The sequence below is a fragment of the Spinacia oleracea genome, chromosome 3 (genome assembly GCF_020520425.1).
Source record: "Spinacia oleracea cultivar Varoflay chromosome 3, BTI_SOV_V1, whole genome shotgun sequence".
NCBI lineage: Eukaryota > Viridiplantae > Streptophyta > Magnoliopsida > Caryophyllales > Amaranthaceae > Spinacia > Spinacia oleracea.
The window spans coordinates 120,281,413-120,304,792 of record NC_079489.1 but is presented as its reverse complement, the minus strand read 5'-3'; the positions used below and the strand labels follow the sequence as shown (position 1 = coordinate 120,304,792).

The 23,380-nt window shown below is 38.2% G+C and overlaps 1 long non-coding RNA gene across 2 annotated transcripts; it reads left to right on the top strand.

Annotated features, from left to right (window-relative positions):
- Window positions 1-13,400: 13,400 nt before the first annotated feature.
- Window positions 13,401-16,727, top strand: LOC110775022 (uncharacterized). Of its 2 annotated transcripts, none has more exons than XR_002529636.2 (4): window positions 13,401-13,690; window positions 14,781-14,930; window positions 15,208-15,325; window positions 16,357-16,727. It is a non-coding gene; the product is annotated as an uncharacterized lncRNA (long non-coding RNA). The 2 variants fall into 2 exon arrangements; XR_002529635.2 differs by having other exon boundaries at window positions 13,403-13,690; window positions 16,362-16,727.
- Window positions 16,728-23,380: the final 6,653 nt, after the last annotated feature.

Genomic DNA, 23,380 nt, shown 5'->3' with positions numbered 1-23,380 from the left:
TCATGAATGGCCCACATAGCTGGTTAGTAAAACACATTATGCATCACGTAAACATTTGCAGCAATTAATCAAGGGCACCAATAATCTACCAATTATTCAGTCCTTATTAATTCTAATCAAGTTGTTTTAACCTTAAGGATTTGTAGACCTAATCAAGAGTTTATGACTAAAATACGCTCCCACTTAAACCAATAAATTTATATGCTTTACTAATTTTAAACATAAAAATGTATTTCTAGTCTAACCGGAAACATACAAATTTAATTAAAATTTAAAGCTCATATAAATTTATAATTGAATCCAAAAATTTAATTTAATTTCAGTCGTATTTAAATTAATTCATGATTTTAATTTTAGTAAAATAATTAGAATAAATGAAATTTATTATAATTACAATATTCAAAATTAAAATCCAAGAAAATAATTTAAATTATTAATTTTAAAATTAATTAAAATTACGTGAACTGAAATTTTCAAATTAAACATTCAAAACGATCTAATCGTAACGCAAACACCCTACGCGTTGCACGCCCATGGGCCGCACGCACACAGCCATTGCTGGCCATGTGCGCGCAGCCCATGCGCTCGTCGCATAGCTGCTGCATCCCCATCGCAAGCCTCCGCACGCATTGGTGCTTGCTGCGCGCGCCAGCGTTCATCGCACGCGAGCTATTGCTCGCAGTGCGCGCGCGACATCGCTCGCTGGGCGCGCGAGCCATCGCTCGCTGGGCGCGCGACATCGCTCGCTGGGCGGGCGACATCGCTCGCTGGGCGGGCGAGCAATGCTGGCTGTGCGCGCGAATAATGCTGGGCGCAGCGCTCGTGGCACGCGAGCTTGCGCTCGCTGCGCGCGAGGCTGCGCGCTCTTGTGCGAGGCAGCGCGCGTTGTGGCGCAGCTCGCTTGCTGCCCACACGCGACTGCCTTGGCTCGCCCTTCGCCCATGCCCATTCGTCCATTGCTCGTGGGACACGACACAAGGCAGGGCTGCTGCCTTGTGCTCGTGCACTACGCCCTTGCTCATTGCATTCGTGCCGCACGGGCGACGAGCTCCCTTGCTCGTCGTCGCATGCCCGCATTATACAACACCCCTTAAGGGTAACACGAAGCGTCCATTGCTTCGTGCGTGCAAGTTTTATGAACGAATCGCATAAAAATTTAAAATTTATATTTAAAATTAATGACAAATTAATAAATAATATTAATTTCATAATTTTAGGGCGAAAAAATCGAAAATTTATTATCCAATTGATTTCCGATTGTTATGGATTCAAGTGTAGGTCATAAAAATTTAAAATTTATCATAAATTTACAATTTTTATGGTGGTTTTTAATCATAGGTTTCTAATTAAATTACAATTAATTATGAAAATCAAATTAATTCTAAATTATTCTAATTTTCAACAAATTAATCATAATTACAAATTAGATTGCATAATTAACAAGACTAGGCATTCAAACTTGTTAAACATATGCAGTAGGTCAATCAAAAATTCAAGATTTATCAACAAGAATCGCAAATATTTAATTTAACATCTTAAATTTACGAAATTTTGCATTCGAAAAACTAAAACCTTCGAAAAGTCATAGTTAGGCTTCGAATTTGAGAATTCTGGGTTAGAATGCCTTTTACATGCGGAATTGACACAAAAATCACTCAATTCGGATGAGTAACGAAGAAACTGCCGAAAAACTGCGTACGTATAATTAAATAAACGCAATTTGCAATTAATTAACAATTACGAAAATTAATCACCCCTTTTAATTCTTGCAAATTTGTAATATTTAACCATGTTCATGCAATTTAGATTATGAAAATAATAAGGGGCTCTGATACCACTGTTAGGTTATGATACATATGACATTACATAGATCATGCGGAAACAACCATTAATCCAGGACAACATATTATTTACACATAATCATATAGCATAATTTAGATGCATACTCTTTGTTGCGTGCCCTCCCTAGCTGCGCCCGAACCGAACAAGAACAAGTCTTTAGGACTCCAAGTGTCGTCCCTCCGTAGATAGTCCACAGCACGTCCGGATCCGCCTTAAGATTGACCAACTAGAATCGCCCTTAAGGTACTAGAAAATTTCGACTCTTTTATGAGCAAGATGTGTGTTTTAATTTTCTCTCAAAAACTCACTTTTGAATACTTTGAAACTTGTTATAAATTGTGAGCCCTAGCCTCATATTTATAGGGGTATGGAAAGGCAATCGAAATCCTATTCAGATACAAATTAATTAAACCTAGAATCCTACAAGAACTCTAATTTTAATTAATTTATCAAATAGAATTAGGAATTTAATCATTAACCGAACTCTGCATGTTTTAGGAAACGTGCACGAACACAAACACTTGCACACACACGCACGGCTGCCACGATGGGCCCCATGCGTGCGCGCGAGCAGCAGCCCACGCAGCGCCCGCGCGCGCTGCGCGCTGCGCGTGCTGTGCGCGTTGTGCGCGCTGCGCAGCCTGCTGGGCCTGGCCTTGCGCTGGGCCTGGCGTGGCTGTTTGTGCGGCGCGCTTGGCTTGCTGGGCGATGGCCTGGCTTCGTGCTGGGCCTCGTCCGGCAGGCCTCGTCCGATGCTTATTCGTACGATGCGCTTCCGATTAAATTTTCCGATTCCGGAATTCATTTCCGATACGAACAATATTTAATATTTCCGATTCCGGAATTAATTTCCGTTTCGAACAAATATTTAATATTTCCGTTTCCGGAATTATTTTCCGATTCCGGTAATATTTCCGATTCTGACAATATTTCCGTTTCCGGCAATATTTCCGATTCTGGCAATATTTCCATTTCCGATAATATTTTCCGATACGTACCATGTTTCCGTTTCCGGCAACATCTACGACTTGGATAATATTTATATTTCCGATACGATCCATATTTCCGTTTCTGGCAATATCATCGTTTCCGGAGTATTCATTTCTTGCCTGTGACGATCTTAGCTCCCACTGAAACCAAGATCCGTCGGTTCCGAATATTCATAGATGGAGTATTTAATGCCATTAAATACTTGATCCGTTTACGTACTATTTGTGTGACCCTACGGGTTCAGTCAAGAGTAAGCTGTGGATTAATATCATTAATTCCACTTGAACTGAAGCGGCCTCTAGCTAGGCATTCAGCTCACTTGATCTCACTGAATTTATTAACTTGTTAATTAATACTGAACCGCATTTATTAGACTTAACATAGAATGCATACTTGGACCAAGGGCATTATTTCCTTCACGTCGCACCGTAAAAGGAGGCTATAAAAGAAGTTATTGGGCGTACTATGAATCAAAGTGAGTGTTCATAGATTGCAAGAATGGATTGTCCTCCTATCTTTGATAGGATATGGTGTTGTTGTGTAACAAGGCCTCTCGGAGAGTTAGATACTGTAAAATGCATGGCCGTGCTCAGAATGGTTAGGCTTAACCTTCTGCAAAAGTTTGACAGTTGAACTCTGTAATCCGAGAAACACTTCTGGACCTAATCAGGATGGCTTGGATCTTACCTTATGTTCAGTAAGTAACACTAAGCGACAAAGGAATGTGGATGCACACTTGTCTGAATGACAAGTGGGAGATTGAAGGAAATATGTCCTTCACCCAAGGTGCATTAAGTCTAATACCAAGGTTCAGATTAATTGCGAACAATTAATTCAGTGAGATCAAGTGATCGGAACAGCTAGCTGGAGCAATGCTTCCGATCAGTGAGTTCTAATGGATATTGAACTCACAACTTACTCTTGACTGAACCTACAAGGTCACACCAATGACACGTAACAGATCACCGGATTAAATGAATCAGAAATTCATTTAATAGCTTTTCGGGATTTAAGTTGGAAACGTATTATACGATACGACCTTGCATCGGAATCGTATATCGTATCGCGAATATTCGTAAGCTAGGCGAAACGAATAAATCGTATCGTACGACGGTGATTCGTCGTATACGAAACGATAAATAATATATCAGAAATATATTAAACGCGAATACGAAGAGCGGCCCACGAGCCGAGTGCACAAAGCACTCGAGGCCCATGGGCGCGCGCTAGGCAAGCAAGCAAAGGCCAAGGCAACACGGCAGCGCTGGCCCATGGCCGAGCGGAGCTGCGCGTGTGCGCGCGGGCCTGTGCAGCGACACAGCCACATCAGCGAGGCCCATGGCCCAGCGCGCTGTGCTTGTCTCACGAGTGGCTTGCTAGCCGACCTTGCCTCCGGGCTTGGTCGGTTAGTAAGGTTATGTAAATAACCTTATGACCTAATTTCCAACTTACTACAATCACAATTCAGATTACTCAAAACCCTAGAGACATAGAGAACCCTAATTCTCTCTGTGCCTCCAAAGTGAGTTCTTCCCAAAAGGCAAAGTATCTTGATCAATTGTCTAAGCTACGATTATCAAGACGGATCTGATCGTGTCGGTGAACCAAGTAGAGGAACGATAATTGGAGTTCTTTGTTCGTGTTCGTTGACGGATTATTGTGAAAAACACGCTTCGAATGTAAGTATGCTTAATCTGTGCTTTATACATGTTTCCTGGCTTTGGGGATTGTTCCGCACATGTTATTATGTTTAACTGTATTCCCCTACAGTTGCGCTGAATGCAACTTGTCTTGAAGTTTGGAGGCGGTATTGGGTCGCCAAGCCATTCTTGAGTATCCAGTTCCCACCTAAGTCAGTTACTCTGTTTGCGGGGTACATTATATGGATGAGAGGCCTAAGCCAGAGGGACATTACTCTCTCCGGACCAGCTAGAGTCCGAGGTTCTAGAGCTAGACGTCCTGCATCAACTGACTATGAGGAAGGTGACGGGAGCGTGGCCCATCCGGTGTTTGACCGTTCGGAGTCCAAAGGAGGTTCGTCGTCCTCCCGTCTTGGAAGACTAGCAAGTTCCCTCTCCCGCCGCTTGGGCAAGGAGAAGATTGATGATTGATTGCGGGAGGAGTCAGGGGATAGTACTCAAGGTGCCAAGACTCGAGAGCATAGTCGCCCGACCCTAGATCTTTGTAGGCTAAATGTGTTTGAAATTGTATTGGAAAGAATTGTGTTTAGAATGTGTTTGGAAGATGTGTTTAGAAAATGTGTTTAGGAAGGGAAAAGGCTTTGAAATTTGCTTCACTTGATCCTGACTTTGTATTTGAATTAGCTTTGAAGGCCTTAGAGCCAAATAAAGAGTTATTGTGTTAAATTCCGCTTGAACATGCTTTGCTTTGAATTGGCACATTTGGAATAAAGACAACAACAATTGAGTTTTGAAATTTGATTTGATTTTTAGGATGCCCTTAATTGAGGAAATTTTGAATTTGTTTTGTATTAAAGTGGAAATTTTGATTTTTTGTATTAAAGTGGCCGGGCCTCGAAATGAGGTTGCCTACGTGTCCCGTTAGGGAATCAGGCCGGACGTAGTTCTGACCACCTCACAAGACTTTGAATTGGATTCTTGAATTTGAACATGGAACTTAGACATAGAACTTCTTGAGTTAATCGAGGTTGGTCAGAGATCTGAATTCTGTTCCATCGACGTCTGTTAGTTCGATTGCTCCCCCGGAGAGGATCTTCTTGACAATGTATGGGCCTGCCCAGTTGGGTTTGAATTTTCCCCTTGGGTCTATGGTGCTTTTGCGAAGGGCTTTCAGGACAAGCTCGCCTTCTTTGATGTTTCGGGTTCTGACCCTTTTGTTGAAATGTCTGGCCACTCGGCGCTGATAGACTTGTACATGGTGAGCGGCTTGAAGCCGACGCTCATCGAGCATGACTAGCTCGTCATATCTTGCTTGTACCCATGCAGCTTCTGGGATTTTGCTTTCGAGGACTATCCTTAGAGAAGCTATCTCCAGCTCGATAGGTTGTACTGCTTCCATTCCATAGACCAATGAAAATGGAGTTGCACCAGTTGAAGTGCGAATTGAAGTTCGGTACCCCCACAATGCGAAGTGCATCTTCTGGGGCCAGTCCTTGTAATTCGTAGTCATTTTCATGATGATGGTCTTGACATTCTTGTTGGCTGCTTCGACTGCCCCATTGGTTTGTGGGCGATAAGGCGAAGAGCGATGATGTTGAATTTCCCGGAGCATGGGTCCGTTGGGATTGTTGAATTGAAGATTGTACTGTTGAAGCTTGAAGATGTTTTTAGAACTTGAACCTTTGGAGTTTGTAACTTGAATTTTGTACTTTGGAATTGTAGATGCCTTGCTTGGCACAACCTTGCTCAGTTAGAGATTATAGAACTTGAATTTTGTACTTTGGAATTGTAGATGCCTTGCTTGGCACAACCTTGCTCGGTTAGAGATTATAGAACTTGAATTTTGAATTTCGTACTTGTTGAATGGGTCTTCACATTCTCCTTGGAAATGGGTTCCCTGATCACTGATGAACTTGTGAGGAACACTGTATCTGTATATGATGTTTTCTTGAATGAACTGGGACACTTTCTTGGAACCCAATACCTTGAATGATCTGGATACTTGGACTCTTGAATAAACCCAACCTCTAGCTGCTTAGAGACTTCTTCTTGAATTTTGAGGGAAACGTTCGGTTTCATGCGACGGAGTTTCTGCTTGATGAGTTTTGAACCCGGAATGAGGGGAATTGTATGCTGACCGATGCTTGGATCAACCCCTAGAATATCATGATAGGACCATGCGAAGACGTCTATGTACTCTGAAAGTAGCTTGATAAGATCATCCCGCTCTTCTTGAGATAGAGTTAGACCAATCTGAACTAGTTTTGAATCACTGCTGTTAGAAAGGTTAACTTTTTCTGTTTCCTCAATTATGGGCGTCCTGTTTTCATGGTTTTCAATAGCTTTTAGTATTTCAAGGTCAGTTTCTTGTGAAGCAAAGTTGTTTGGATTAGAAGTGTGTTTTGTATTTAGACTCGAAGAGTAAGAGGAAATTGAAGTGTTATTGAAATTGGCAATCATTACATCGACAGTTTTGACTCGAAGGTCGGCCTTTAGAGGCTCTTGATTGATGCAAGACTCTAACCCTAGACTCGCTCATCATAGATCCTTCGCCCACAGTAATCTTGAATATCTTGCCATTTGGAGCAGAGATTTTGAGGGACTTCCTCCAGCCTTATGCATTGAAAAGAGTTTCTTGATTGTCTTCGAGAGCCTTTATGCGAGACTCAGCTTCCTCAAACGGTCATAGAGCTCAGCTACATCCATTGCCAATGAAGTCATCTAGAATTGGATTTTGAGAGCAGGAGTCCGAGCACCTATTTAGCACATGATTTTGAACCTTAGAACTTGAACTTCCCGACACATGATATGATATGCATGCAAATGAATGAGACCTAGACTTGACTCTAAGTGCCACTCCGAAGATTCGGGATTTTGAATTTTGTACTTGTATCCGGGATTTGCAACCCGTTGGAAGTGTTTGAGGGGAGCCTTCATTCTTTTGTGGAAGTTGACTCTTTGTACTAGAATTTGGAATATCGAAAGAGAATTTCGACTCATTGGACCTTGGCCTATTTTAGGGGAATTTCAACCCATTGAGAATTTCGAAATTGGACTTGGAGTATTTTAGGGGAATTTCAACCCATTGATAGGATGCGAAATTTGAACTTGTACTATTTCAGGGGATTTTCAACCCATTGGGGAATTGGAACTTGTATTATTTCAGGGGATTTTCAACCCATTGGAAAGGAGGGTTTTGAACTTGTATTATTTTAGGGGATTTTCAACCCATTTGACAATTGGACTTGTATTATTTCAGGGGATTTTCAACCCATTGATAGAAGGTGGAACTTGAATTTGTACTATTTCAGGAGATTTTCAACCCATTGGAAGTGTTTTGAGGGATCGAATTTGTATTATTTCAGGGGAGTTTCAACCCATCGAATAGGAATTTTGAACTTGTATTATTTCTGGGGAGTTTCAACCCATTGGAAATGTTTGGAATTTTGAATTTGAGAGCAATGGAAGGCAAGGATTTGCAGCTCGAAAATGAGTTTGAAGTTGGAATTTGATTCGAAGTTTGAACTTTGAACTGGAAAGGACGCACTTTTGTATGTAGAATGTGAGACTTTGAATATGGAAAATCCGGCATTATGCCGCCATGAATTTGAGACATTGAATTTGGGAATTCGAAAGTCCGGCATTATGTCGCCGTAGACTTGGAATTTTGAAGTGTTTGAAAATGAGATTGAATGAGGGAGATTATGCCATCATGGATTTGGAATCGAAAAGTTTCGAACATAGGACTTGAGATTTGAGAGTTTGGAATTTTTGAACTTCGAACTTGAGGTTTGAAATGTGGAATGAAAAAGTCGGCATTACGACGGTATGAATTTGGAACTTGAACTTGATGTTTTGAGATTGGCATTGGCAACTTGAACTTGAGGTTTGAAGACTTGAATGTTTGGACTAGAAAATCCGGCATGACGCCTTTGGATTTGGGCTTTAAACTTGGAATTTGAAATTTTGACTAGAAAATCCGGCATTATGACGCCATTGGATTTGAGTCTTGACTTGGAACTCGAAACTTGAAATTTGAATTGGAAAATCCGGCATTAGGACGCCGTTAGATTTGGATTTGAACTTGAAATAGGAGTTTTGACTAGAAAATCCGGCATTATGGCGCCGTTGGATTGAGTCTTGACTTGAAACACGAAACTTGAAATTTGAATTGGAAAATCCGGCATTAGGACGCCGTTGGATTTGGATTTGAAAATTGAGGACTCAAAATTTGGACTAGAAAATCCGGCATTATGACGCCGTTTGATTTGAATTTGAATTTGGAATTTGAGGTTTTGAAATGGAAAATCCGGCATTACGACGCCGTTGGATTGCATTTTGAATTTGGAACTTGGAATTTGGACTCGAAAATCCGGCATTATGACGTCGTTGGATTGAATTTTGAATTTGGCATTTGTGTGTGAGGCGTGTTTGAGGGTTTTGAATCAAATGGAGTGGCACTCCTAAAAGACCTTAAATCGGCGATTTTAGATGCATGGGGTTTGAATGATGCTCCTAGGGGTTTGGTTTCCTAGTTGGAGGCTAATTGGTTTTGGCAAAGCTAGAACTCGAGGTTAGCCATTCACGCGTGCAAAGACGCCCACACAATGCACAAATAGCACGTTGTCACACTAACATGTATATGAATGCGACATGCAAAGTTCTCAACCTAAGGTCGGTCTAAGTTTTGTATGATGCAAGTGGTCGGCTTAGGGTGTCAAAAAGGTACTTGACTAAGAGACGGATCCGGCGACAACTTGCACATCCGCCTAAGGGACGTGTGTGTCGGCAGACGACCTCCATACTTGACATCGGGAATGTCAAGCAAATGCCAAGTTTCGGTAGGCGCGGAAATGGTCACACACTTTGGTCGGGAACCGTATGGAGAGTCACCATTTCGTTGCCCCCGGGGCTAGCCCGAATGTATATAGAACACATTCGTTTAGGCAAGGTAGAAATTCATTTTGCACAATATGGTTTTCGAAAAATGCATGAAATGCCTAGAAATTGCAATTTGAAATCGTACTCGAATTTGTATTTGTAAAGCTCGTTTTTCGACATTCGTTCACGAGGTTTGGGAGCAACCTTCCAGATTAAAAAAAGACTAACTCCCAACACGAAAAGTTGAGCAAAAGTGGGCGACAAGCCACTATGAGCCACTGTCCTGGATGCAGGCAGCGGCGTTGGGCGCAGGTGGCTGCGCCTGGCGCCAGTGCTGGCATCCAGTACTTAAGAAGATCAGTGGCTTGCTGCTCGAATCTTCTCGCTTTTCAAAATTGAAATTAGTAAAGTCCCCAGCGGAGTCGCCAGAATTGTAGGGGGTGTTTTTGAGTTCGCATCGCAAGTATGCTCTTTCCCTACAAGGGGCGGTTTTTTAGAAAACCATTGTATTTTTGTACCTCGAAGGAGTCGCCACCAATCGTTATTTAAGTCTCATTTGGAAAGACCGCAAGTGACTCTATTTTGGATAAGGCTTTGAATCCTCGAAACGGATGGGTGATCGAGATCCGGGCACGGGAACGAGATGCTTATTCCGCGAGCTTTAGAAATTATTCGAGTACGTGACATAGCATTTTCGAAAATATACCCTAGATTAGACTACGTGGGTTTGAAATTTAGAGCAAATAGAATCTCTAATTGTATGGTGGTCACTTTGCTTTAAAGGTAATTTAAAGGAACCTAAAGCCGGTTTGTCCAAGAAATTATCTTTGTTAAGCGTGATGTAACCTTGCATTTTGTTGTATTTAGCATGTATGGTGATGAAAGCAATAAAGCAAATAAAGCAACATCACAATTGTAAATGAGTGCGGAATTAGTAAATACAAGACCCCCTAGAAAAGGACTAGGGAGTAGGTCCACATTGCCTAGAAGGACTAGGCAAGTAAAGATGCGAAATTGAAATGCGGAATTGAAAGTGCGATATTGAAATTGCGGAATTGAAAGTGCGATATTGAAATTGCGGTATTGAAAGGTGCATAATTGAAATTGCAATATTGAAGGTGCATAATCGAAATTGCGATATTGAAATTTGTACTTGGGCACATGAGATTCGAACGCCAAGCGGCTCCTTAAAAATAAGTGCGCCCGACACGAATTCAAAGCCAAAAATCTCAACTTGGGAGAAGTTGCTCATCCCAAAGTATCCTAGATTTTGCATATAGAACTTGAACTTGAAAGTTTGAATCTTGAAATATTGAACTTGAAATAATTGAACTTGAATTTGAAATATTGAACTTGTACTTGAAAGATTGAAATTTAAGAGACTTGAATCTCAAATATCGGGCCTTTTAATGTTGAAAAGGTTAGATCTTTGATGTGCTCTTATTTTGAAAGGACCCTAGTTTAGGGAAGTAGTCATGAGCAACCCTAAACATTGTGGGATCTTGAAATTTGAAAACTTGAACTTGTATATATTGAAAAATGGAGTCATGAATCTCAAAAGACTAAACCTTTAAAAGCTAGAAAGGTGTCATCTTTGATTACTCCATACTTGAAAGTGATTCTAGTTCAAAGAAGTGATTGCAAACAACTTTGAACATCCTTGAATCTTGAAAGTTTGCATTTTTGTATTTTGAAAAGTTTGGATTTTGAAAAGATGTATGATTCTTGCAAGTGACATTTTTAGTAATAAAAATGCCAACTTGCTAATCATTTTTGAAATAGAAAAATCAAAGAAACATGATTGGATATTGTGGGATTCGGAATTACCTATTTAGGTTTAGGCAAGAATTCCTTTTAGAGCTCCCAATTGCTTAGAACTTGAAGTTTGTATGTGTTTTTGAAGGATTTTTGGACTTGAATTTGAGGCGTAATTTTTGTATTACGACGTTGTATATTGAAGTTGCCTCCCTTAATGATGAAAATTAGGGGGTATTTATAGGAAAAATGGCTGGAAACTTCCAGCCATTGCCAGCGCAGCACGCCAAACCAGCGTTGGGCGCTGGTGACGTGGCATGCGTGTTGCAAAAATCAAGGACGCGGGCTCCGTCCTTGATTTGTCTTGTATTGATGTACCTTCGTACGAATAGTACGATGCTTGGCACGTAGTGCGTTCTTGGAGGTTAAGACTTGATTTTGCGTAAAAAAACAAGCCGTTGCGGGTTTTGAATTCCGGTTGTATGGGGCGGGGCCCGGCTTGCTCGGTTTTGTGGGTCGGCACCCGAATTTGACTTGCCTTATATGATTTTGAGTGGAAAAGGCCTAGTAGGACCAATGGAATAGTCTACAAGATGAGATTGTACTTGGATTTTGAAATTGGTTTTTGAGAATTGTATTTTGTACCGAGTTCCGGGAGGGGAAAGGTCTCGGGGGTTGGATTTTGGATCTGTTATTTTGGAGATGTTCTTAGCAATTGGGATTTCCGCACGGAGTTATTCCAACCGCCTAGTAAGGATAATGGTATCGTCATCATCCCAGTGGGGAGACACAAATTAGGTGTCTACAATACCCTACAGACGAGGTAGAATAAATAGTGCAACAAGGTACGAATACTTGGCTCAAAGTATGCTAGACATTACGTACAATAGCATAAACATAAATCCTTGGATGTGAAACACCCATACATGCATATAAAACATGAACAACATGCTTGACATTAAATTCAACGATTAATAATAATCACAACATGCTTGTTCACATAGAATTCATAAATTCAATAATAATCCATAACATGCTTGTTCACAACATCAAACATGAATCCAATATTAATCCCAGACACATGATTTACAATAATAAAGTATCACATAGTCCTTGATCATGTACTCGGTGGTCACCCTAGACATGTACGTACCTCGAATATCTAAGTACGTGGGCCACTTTGCGAATCACGACTCAAGGTTATAAATCACCTCCTATAATTACAATAATAAAACTTAGTTATTATCCATGCTTACTAAATTTCCAGCAACTTTTATAAATTCTAAAACCCTTGAATTAGTTAGAAATCAATTGCTCATAATTAAAATAATAGTCTCAATTGAAAAAGTAATGTCCTAGTATGAAAATATTAATTTTCCGCCTTTAAAATCATCAAAATCGACAATTTTAAGCTTTGAAATAAATCTGAAAATTACATTTGATTTCCATAATTGAAATTAACATTAAATTATGTAAATCAATCAATCGTTAAATTGGATCCTAACCCTAATTAATCATAAAAATCACTTTAAAATATTAAAAATCGACACTTTATTAAATAAACTAATCTGAAAATTATTGTACTTTAATTAAAATGTTCATCATCGATCCAGACACATAAATCATCAAAATCCAGTGTTCATAACCGTTCCCAGCAGTTTAATTAATTAAAATCAATAACAACAATATAAAATTAAAATTCGAAATTGAAATAGAATAGGTAAGGAAGAAGAGAATTACACCAAACCGACCTATAGCACGGTAAAATCACGATTTGAATGTGATTGGGTGCAAAAGTATCAACGAAATGGAGTATAATACACACAACAACACACGACCGTGCGTGTGTGTGTGTGTGCGCGCGAGGTGTGCGACGCAAGCAGGGGCTACAACAACACTACTCGGGAGCGAGCACGAGTGAGGGAGAGAAAGCGTACGGAGTGTGCGAGTGAGCGGGTTGGGCGACGAGGGCCACACGCAGCGACAACAACAACACAACAGAAACACTCGGCGTGAGGCGCGAGCACTACTACAAAAGATGGAATAAGAAACGCAGAATAGAGAACGGTTAAGTTTGTTAAGCGTTTTCTAGGAGTATAGAGTACGCATTTCTTTTATAACAGTTGTATGAAGAAAAGAATAGAGAACAATTACCTAACCTAACCGTCTTGTAATCTTTACCATAATAAAAAAATAATTAATAAAATTTAAATACTTGATAAAATATGGAGTAGTGTTTATGATAACCGTTGAGTATTATAGCTTTTAGAAAATATTTTTTTAATAATTAATTTATTGTTTTGTTAGGGGCTATGGCGCTGCAACATTCAACAGTCTAATTGAAAGCCCAAAGGTTATTACTCAATTAGGCGACCAATTCCCATTATACTCCCAAAACCAAAATAAACTTGCAAATTCAAAGAACGAGATTGAGAGCTCCTGCAAAAGAAAAGCATAAACGCGCCTATCCTACCGTCCTTCACCAATCTCCTCCATTTACTTTCGTCTCCAGCACTAATTTTCCCGCCGCCTCCAAACCTCCCGTTGACGATGTGTGTTCCGCCGCTCCCATCAATTCCGAGGTTAGTATTCTTAATTTGTTTTTCATTTTACTTATTCAAGTAATAGCCTAGGGATTATGAATATTTAACCATCTAATTTTAATATATGACTAAGGAATTATAGCCTGTTAATTGACAATATAAAAAAGAGTAAGGAATTTTTGTTATATTTGGTCAAATTAATTTAACCGAGTCATTTCCGCTTGATGAATACACAAAGGACTAGAGCTGGCAAAAATTGACCCAACCCACCAACCTAACCCGAACCCAACCCAATAATAAAGGGTTGGGTCAAGATTTTCAACCCGTTTAATTAAATGGGTCAACCCAACCCAACACGTTTAATTAAATGGGTTGGGTCAGGTTGAAATTTTCAACCCAAAAACAACCCGTCTAACCCGTTTAAGTGCAAGCAAATATGTAATATATATATATGTATAATGTGTTTTGAAAGATTTTATTTCTCAGTTTCCCTTCAACATTGAATAATTATTTGACGTTTTGATTCATGTCAAATACATATTGAAAAATTACTTTTTGCAATGAGATATGCCATAACAAAATCACCTCGCAATTCTATAGTCAAATCAATTTACAATTAAAAGTGGGAAAAAAAAAAATTAAACGGGTCAACTTCAGGTCAACCCATTTATAGTTGGGTTGGGTTGGGTTGAAAATCTCAACCCGTTTAATTAAACAGGTCGGGTTGGGTTGGGAAAATCTCAACCCGTTTATAAATGGGTCGACCTGATTTCGACCCAACCCAACCCATTGCCAGCTCTACAAAGGACCAACAATTAAATCGAATTACATCTGTTGAGTTATTGTCGATTGAGTTTGTTGAGTTAAGGTCTTATTGAAATAATTTTCTTTTAATTATCATGGTTTAGGCCGAATAAAAATTCTCAGTTAGAATCGAAATCAAAGAGGGGGAAGGATAAATTTATGTCCGCTGGGAGTAAGAGACAGAAATAGGTGGGAAAAGAATACTTAAGTGAGTGAAATAATATTCAAATTTGTGGTTTTTAATGGGAGCTCATCTAATTTCATTAATTTTTAGATTGTTGTAACTGTGATTTGCAAGTTGTGATGTTTATCAGATGATCTGCAGTTGGGTTTTTTGTTCAGCTGAGTTGTGTTGGTGTTGTCTGCTTTACATGCTGCAATCTGGTTCAATTAGAAGAATGGGGCATACACCAAATTAGCAATAGCAGAGCTCTTACTAAGTTACTATTATGGTTTCCATGAGGGTGGTTTCAAGGTACACGTTTCTGCTTATTCCGACCCATAATCCAGACTATCAACACAACAGAATTTGTAAATTCTTAATTTAATCTTTATCATTTTTTAGTTAATTTTTGCTAAACTTCAGATCTTTCTTGCCAATAGCCAACCTATATGTATATCCTTCAGTGCCAGTTGATGAGAAAAAGTGATTTTTTTCTTGCTCACTTGAATTTGTCACTAGTCCTATATATTTGTGTAATTAGCTAAGCTTCTTTACTGAGGTGTTCTCGTTTGCCTTTTTTATTTTGCAGATATGTAATAAGTAATGCTTACAAAAGGCCAAACAGAAGGGCACATTTTTCTTCCCATTGAGCTTTCTCCGACGGTCATGGCTAGGAAATTCAATCAAGAGATCTGCTTTCTTTGACTGTGAGTTATGGATACTAAATAGTTGGACTTTCTTTGATAGGTTGATTATGAGTACAACATGTCAAATGACACCTTCAACCCTCTATATCTCTATGGTGAAGAGCATTTTCGGTAGAATTTATCCATCATCTTGCAGTGGTCGCCATATCAAACTGAAGCCACACTTATGAAGCATGTTAGCTTATAAAGTCTCTGATGAGTATTTTCTCTATGTCTCACCAATTCAAGGACTAGAAAATCCATTTATTACTGATATTATGCATGACATAGTCCCTGAATTAGATAGTTCCTGAATTAGAGATTAATTGATGACTTGAATTTTAAACACTCTATTTCTAGCAGTGATCCCTCTTGGCTGTGAGACCAAAGCGTGGTAGTCTATTCTGTTTTGTTATTTCACGCTCATGCTTGTGTACTTAATAGCCTTCTTGATAGATATCTCTTTAATACCCTTATTGATAACTCTCTCTTTAATAGACTTGCCAGTGATCATAATAATTTGATGAAATGTTGATAATTTTGGTCTCCTACAACTGAATTAATAATAATTTGTAGCAAGTAAGTCTCTTAATGTATTTTTAATAAGCTTTCTATGGTGATGGACATTGAGATTATCTATTGTGCATAGTATTTTTGGTACTTAGATGGAAATTCTCTCTTTACTAAAGACTCTATTTCTATTGCAATGAGTTTAGTAACTTCCCTATAACTGCTAGGTCTCAATTTTTTGAAAGAATTACTATGAATGGATTTTGCAGTGCATCTATACTTAGTTTTATTGTTTTATCTCTTATGTCTTATTACTCTCAAACATGTTGACTTTGAATAACAATGCCTGCGTGATCATACTATGGATAACACTTGTAATTCGATGTTACCCTTCCCATGTTTTATCTCCTTATTTCTTTATCTTTGGGATGGAGAGAGAGACTACCTCACACAAAAACTTCCTCCCTTTATAGAAAGTACTGCTCCAATTAATTACTTGTTCACTGTTCATATATGTTTTTAGATCTTATTAAAGATGGTAGTGCAGGACATGGTTGATACTCTTCACAAGCAGGGCCACAGGGAGTAAGAGAGAGAAAAGGGGGGAAAAAGAAAACCGAATGGAGTAAGGCATGGTTGAACTCTTCACACGAGCGTTTCTACTTATTCCGGTCCAGAATCTAGACTATTAACACACTGGAATATATAAATTCTAGTGTAAGGTCTAAATTTAATCTTTCTATTTTGTTTAGTTAATTTTTGTTACTCTTATGCAGATCTTTCTTTAAATTCTAGTGTAAGTTATAAATTTGCTCTAATTTTCTAATCGGTGTTCACCGCACTAACTCTAACTTTCTTATAGTTACACTAACTATTTATTTCATTCAACCTTTTGACATTGATACCGTGAAAATAGCGAAGACTTCACAACATACACTGATGTTTGCTTTAGAGAATTTGGTGATAGGGTTCCATACTGCACTTCTATCAATGAGGCGAATATATTTATCATGGGTGGTTATGATATTGGGGATCCACCACCTGGTAGATGTTCCCTCCCTTTCGTCCTTCATTGCATGAAAGGAAACTCAACAACTGGCCCTATATTGCTACTCATAATGTAGTGCTAACTCATTCTTCAGCTGCTAGGCTCTATAGGGAGAAGTGTAAGGTATAACTAAAAATGCACGTCATTTTGTTGAATAACTGTATGATTTCACATCTACTGTCCTCGATTCACATACTGTCATAAAAAAAGGGGGGAATAGAGGACGATTATCTAAGAAAACCGTCCTCTATCTTAATGTAAAAAAAGGAAGAATAGAGTTCGCCTATCTAAGCAAGTTGTCCTCTGTTTTAGTAAATACATAACAATTAAGTGTCTCAACCGTTCTCTATTCCTTCTATATTTGCTGATTTAAGGAAGGGAATAGAGAACGGTTAGCTTAGCCTATCGTACTCTATTCATATGTATAAAGAAGCCTGTCCCAACCGTCCTCTAAACTATAGATATCACTCAGCAGGAGAACGGTCCTCAGGCGTCCTCTAAAATTTATTTGAACAGTTCTCTATTCCCTTTTTTGTAGTAGTAGAGTGATGTGCGACAAAGGGAGAGCGAGAGCGAGAGTGAGTGTGAGGGTGTGCGGTGCGTGCTGTGCAAGAGACAACATCAGCGTGCAACAAGAGAGGCGAGGGACAAGTGTTGTGCGAGCACGAGGGCACATAGCAACAACGAGCAAGGTGCTCGGGCTGTGCGTGTGTGCGGGCGAAGGGGAACGAGAGAGAAGAGGAGAGGGAGCCGGGTGCAAGGGAACAAAAGAGGAGAGAGAAAATTAATGATGGGAAGTGGGGATCAATTAATGAAGTGGGTTATATTTATAGGCTTCCCCAATCCCTAATGGGCTAGGTTTAGGAATTAAATATTGGGCTTTGCAATTTGGAAATAGGTAATTGGGTTTGAATTGGAAATTGAGCTTTGAAATCTCAGTTAGGCTCAACTAGTGGAACAAGTTGGGCTTATAATTAATTCAAACCATATAGAAATACGACCCAATAAATTTCCCGATTCAAATAATAAATTCGTTTTGGATTTAATAAAATAATAATCATTTTACTTAAATAAAAATAAATTTAAATCATAATTAAATGCAATTTAAATTCTAAAATTCATAAAAATACTTTATAAATACAATAAAATATATTTATAAATTCAGAAAAATACGAGGTATTACAATTTTAGGTAAATGAACTCAACCTAAAAGATGAACTTGAGGATGAACACCAAAAACATACTCCCTCCGTCCCTTAATACTCTCCCCGATTTGACCGGCACATTGTTTTAGGCAAACTAACTGACTTATTAATTCATTAGGTCACTAGAGGAAAAAACCTCAAGTGCAGGCTCATTTTAAGGGGTTTAGTGCGGGCTTTTACATGTGCAACACATGGCCTGCCCGCACTTGATGTTTCAAGTGCTGCCAATGTGGAAAATAAGCCCGCACTTGACATATTTTGTGCTGCCAATTTTACAATATGAGCCCGCACTTGATATATTTGGTGCTGCCAATTTTGAAAATGAGCCCGCACTTGACATATTTGGTGCTGCCAATATTGAAAATGAGCCCGCACTTAACATATTTGGTGCTGCCATATCTACTGAATTTGTCAAAGGATTCAGACTTATGCTTCATTAGGTAGACATAACCATATCTACTGAAGTCATCAGTGAAAGTGATAAAGTAGCTGAAACCACCTCTAGCATTTGTACTCATTGGTCCACATACATCTGTATGGATTAAACCCAATAGTTCAGTTGCTCTTTCTCCAACTTTAGAGAAAGGTTGCTTTGTCATTTTGCCAAGTAAACATGATTCGCACTTACCATAATCCTCTAAGTCAAATGGTTCTAGAATTCCTTCCTTTTGAAGTCTTTCTATGCGTTTCAAGTTAATATGGCCTAATCGACAATGCCACAGATAGGTGAGATCTGAATCATCCTTTTTGGCCTTTTTGGTATTTATGTTATAAACTTGTTTGTGGTGATCTAATAAATAAAGTCCATTGACTAATCTAGCAGATCCATAAAACATCTCTTTAAAATAAAATGAACAACTATTGTCTTTTATTAAAAAGGAAAATCCCTTAGCATCTAAGCAAGAAACAGAAATGATGTTTTTAGTAAGACTTGGAACATGGGAACAGTCTTCCAGTTCCAAAACTAGCCCAGAGGGCAACGACAAATAATACGTTCCTACAGCCAATGCAACAATCCGTGCTCCATTTCCCACTCGTAGGTCGACTTCACCCTTGCTTAACCTTCTACTTCTTCTTAGTCCCTGTGAATTGAAACATAAGTGTGAGCCACAACCTGTATCTAATACCCAAGAAGTTGAATTAGCAAGTATACAGTCTATAACGAAAATACCTGAAGATGGAACGACTGTTCCGTTCTTCTGATCTTCCTTAAGCTTCAAGCAATCTCTCTTCCAATGCCCCTTCTTCTTGCAATAGAAGCATTCAGATTCAGAAGTGGGTTGGCTCACCTTCTTCTTTTCAGATTTGGCGCCGCCTGGTTGCTTAGTCTGGCTGGCCTTGTTGCCATCTTTCTTAGCATTCCTCTTCTTACCAGATTTCTTGAACTTGCCCCCACGCACCTTAAGCACATCTTGCTTATCACTTTTGAGCGGTCTTTAGCATAACGTGAAGCTCAGTGAGAGTTTTGTCCAGACTATTCATACTGTAGTTCAGCTTGAAATGATCATACCCGCTATGAAGAGAATGGAGGATGGTGTCTATAGCCATTTCCTGAGAGAATTGTTGATCCAGCCGACTCATATTCTCAATGAGTCCAATCATTTTGAGAACATGTGGACTTACGAGCTCGCCTTTCTTAAGCTTGGTCTCAAGAATTTGCCTATGAGTCTCGATTCTTTCGACTCGAGCCAGATCTTGGAACATGTTCTTTAACTCACTAATGATCGTGAAAGCATCTAAGTTGATGAACGTTTTCTGTAGATCTGCACTCATGGTTGCAAGCATTAGACATTTCACATCCTTGTTGGCATCAATCCAACGATTGAGGGATGCCTGAGTGACCCCGTCGCCCGCGGCTTCGGGCATCGCCTCCTCCAGGACATACTCCTTTTCTTCCTGCATAAGAACTATTTGCAAGTTCCTTTGCCAGTCAAGTATGTTTTTCCCGTTCAACTTCTCCTTTTCGAGAATTGATTGGATGTTGAATGAATTGTTGTTTGCCATAGTTAAAACTACAATTGAAAAAGAATAAACAAATAAATAATCATTCACAGTTTCTCTTAATAAACTCAAATTCTAGCATACATGCATAATTTAAAGTTCATTAAGCATTTTATTCAAGTTATGTGTTCCGGCAGGTGTGAATAAAATGATTCCAAGACCCTTAAATCATTGAAGAATTAAGCACATTATGTATTTTGACTCAATTCTAAAATATTTTAGGTAAGCAAAATGCCTTTTGCTAATAGTCTAGAAACTACTCTTGGTTGATAGGTACGTCTAAGAAATTATTAGGTAAACCTATCGAATTTGCCACGACATAAAAGGACTCGTTACTTATATCGTTGTGTTTCACCAAAAATAACATGTACTCACAATTATTTGTGTACCTTACCCCTTTAGAATCAATAAGTAACACCTCGCTATGGCGGAAAACTATTACTAAGATTGATGTAATGGTTATCCAAGTAAGTGTTATTTTGGCATGGCACCTTTTAACTCAATTTTTAGGTTTGAAACTTAAGGCTCTTACTATGTTGGTTAGATTTTAAGTGAACTAAAATCCTTAATCATGCAACATAATCAAGCCATAATCTCATGCATAATTAAGACATATTTAAAAGCAATAAATAACTTAAACATGCATAAGATATAAATGTGATCTAGTATGGCCCGACTTCATCTTGAAGCTTCAACTTCAAAGTCCTTCTTGAAAATGGATTGGAAACTCCGTCTTGAATTTCACTATGGGAGGCACCATTTTCTTCAAATAGGATCAACTATAATTAAACTAATTACAACTATTTGATGGTACGCAGACCATATTTAAAAGCAATAAAATTTGGTACTTTAGACCAATATTACATTCAAATTAATGGTACGCATACCATATTTTCTATCCTTTTTGGGCCATACTAGTCACTTCCATTAACCTGCAAAACAGTACATATACAATATATACCATTCACCCATTCATTATCATGAATGGCCCACATAGCTGGTTAGTAAAACACATGTTATGCATCACATAAATATTTGCAGCAATTAATCAAGGGCACCAATAATATACCAATTATTCAGTCCTTATTAATTCTAATCAAGTTGTTTAACCTTAAAGGATTGTAGACCTAATCAAGAGTTTATGACTAAAGGCTCCCATTTAAACCAATAACTTTATATGCTTTACTAATTTTAAACATAAAATTGTATTTCTAGTCTAACCGGAAACATACAAGTTGAATTAAAATTTAAAGCTCATATAAAATTATAATTGGATCCGCTTTTTAATTTATTTTCAGTTGAATTAAACAATTGAATTTAAATTAATTCAAGGTTTTAATTTTAGTAAAATAATGGTCTAAAGTATGTTTTAATTATTGTTTATAATTAAATATCTTGCACTGCAGTAAATCCTTTTAGAAAGGTAACAGTAAATTTCCTCGATTGGTAGTGAATCCAAGAACGATTCACGGAAATGAGAGAAAATGAGCAATTTAAAATGTACGTTTCTTTTAGCGACTTTTATGGTTGTTTTCGAATATCAAAATCGAATGGCAAACCAATTGGTGCTTGTGAATTCAAAATACAATGTAGTTTTGAGATCATAAAGCATTGAGTTTAAACGCTCAGCTTTACCAATGGTTAACAACCTAAAATATTTTTTCCATTTAAATTCTCGAATGAGTCTAGTCCCTAGACATTCGAGTAGATCGATGCTTAAAGAACTTTAGAAGCTTCTAGTAAGATCATCTAGTTGAAACAAAATATTCAACATAAATTAAAATGGTAAAGAACCTTGTTGGTGACATTGGACATGTCTAACAAAGTATAAAAGTCAACACTAAAGAATTCAATTCTTAAGACTATAAGAAAGGGTACAAGAAATAGGAAAACAAAGGAACAGATGACAGGAATTTACAATTCCGTTTCTACCTATAAGTTTATGTTTAAAGAGAAGTGACCTAGGAATCAAACTTCCTTGTTATCATATACCGCTTGAGGTTCTTACTTCGGTAATAACTCAAATAATGGAAGCTAGGCTACACTAATGGCCTACAAGTGGGAAATGAAGCATGGCAATGCTACATTAGCTGTAGGGTCATCTAGGTTGTTTTAAGTCCTTTCAAGGCTGGAACTAAATGGCTATTTTGTTCCATAATCAACATACCTAAATTTCTGCTTCAAACACAGAAAGACTCACATTCAGAAGAACAAAAACAATTCTTGTTTGTTTGTTTATTTGAATGAAATGGTCATTTACGGGTTGAGTCAATTTGCTTGATTAAAACAAACAACTCTTTAACAATAAAAACTTTACTAGGTTCAAATCAAACCCTTGATTTGAGTTCCACTAATCTTTGGCATTGTTGCTTAGACCATGTCAACAAGTTAACATTCACAAGCTCTATTTTAAAGGACTTTTGAAAGTTGGTTGATTTCTAGATCAACTTAAGACAAGCTAGTCTTACTTGTTGAAAGTAACAAAGAATATGAACTATTGTTAGAACGCCTAGACGATAGAGTTCAAAGCTAAAGAAAGGTTTTATGACTTTATTATTTCACATGGATTTGAGTGAATATAGGTTTATTTACTCAAATGTGATATAAGTTGAATCTATTTGGCTAGTTCAAAGATTCAGAAGTATAAAATCCACTTGGCAAGAAATCATAAAGATCTAGGTTAGATCATGTTGATGATTACTTGAGACCAAATATGATCATCAATGATTGTGTGTTGTAATTTCACAATCTAGGTCCATAAGATATGGCATATCTTAGTTGGAATAATCGAAGTCAATTAGTACTTGATTCGATCAATGATGGATCATAAAGACTTTTCCTATAATTTCTAAAACAAAATGCTCAACTACCACCAAACTAAACCAAATTCGTCAAAGCTATTGAAAAGTAATTTCAAAATATCTTTTCATAATATATCTAAAGAGTTCCTAAACTCAGTGGGAGCTTAGTGTTTGTTATTCAACAAACTAAGGCCCCAAGTATAGATATATGTTTCATTGTGATTTATTCAAATGAGACACAAGGGTATTGTTTCTACCACGAATTTTTGAGAACATAATGTTTGTTTGCTCGAAATGATGTCCTTTTGGAGATTCGTTTCCAAAATGACAAGTGGGAGAAAATAGACCTCGAAAGTCTTCGAGGCGAACAACAAACATAGACGGACATTCCGGAGGATTTTCGAAGTTCTTTAGAAAATCCGAACACGTATTCTTTAAGGACTTTAGAAGTGGCTTTAAAGAATAGACATCTCTTAGAAGACTTTACAAGTGCTTCAAGGAGAACAGAATA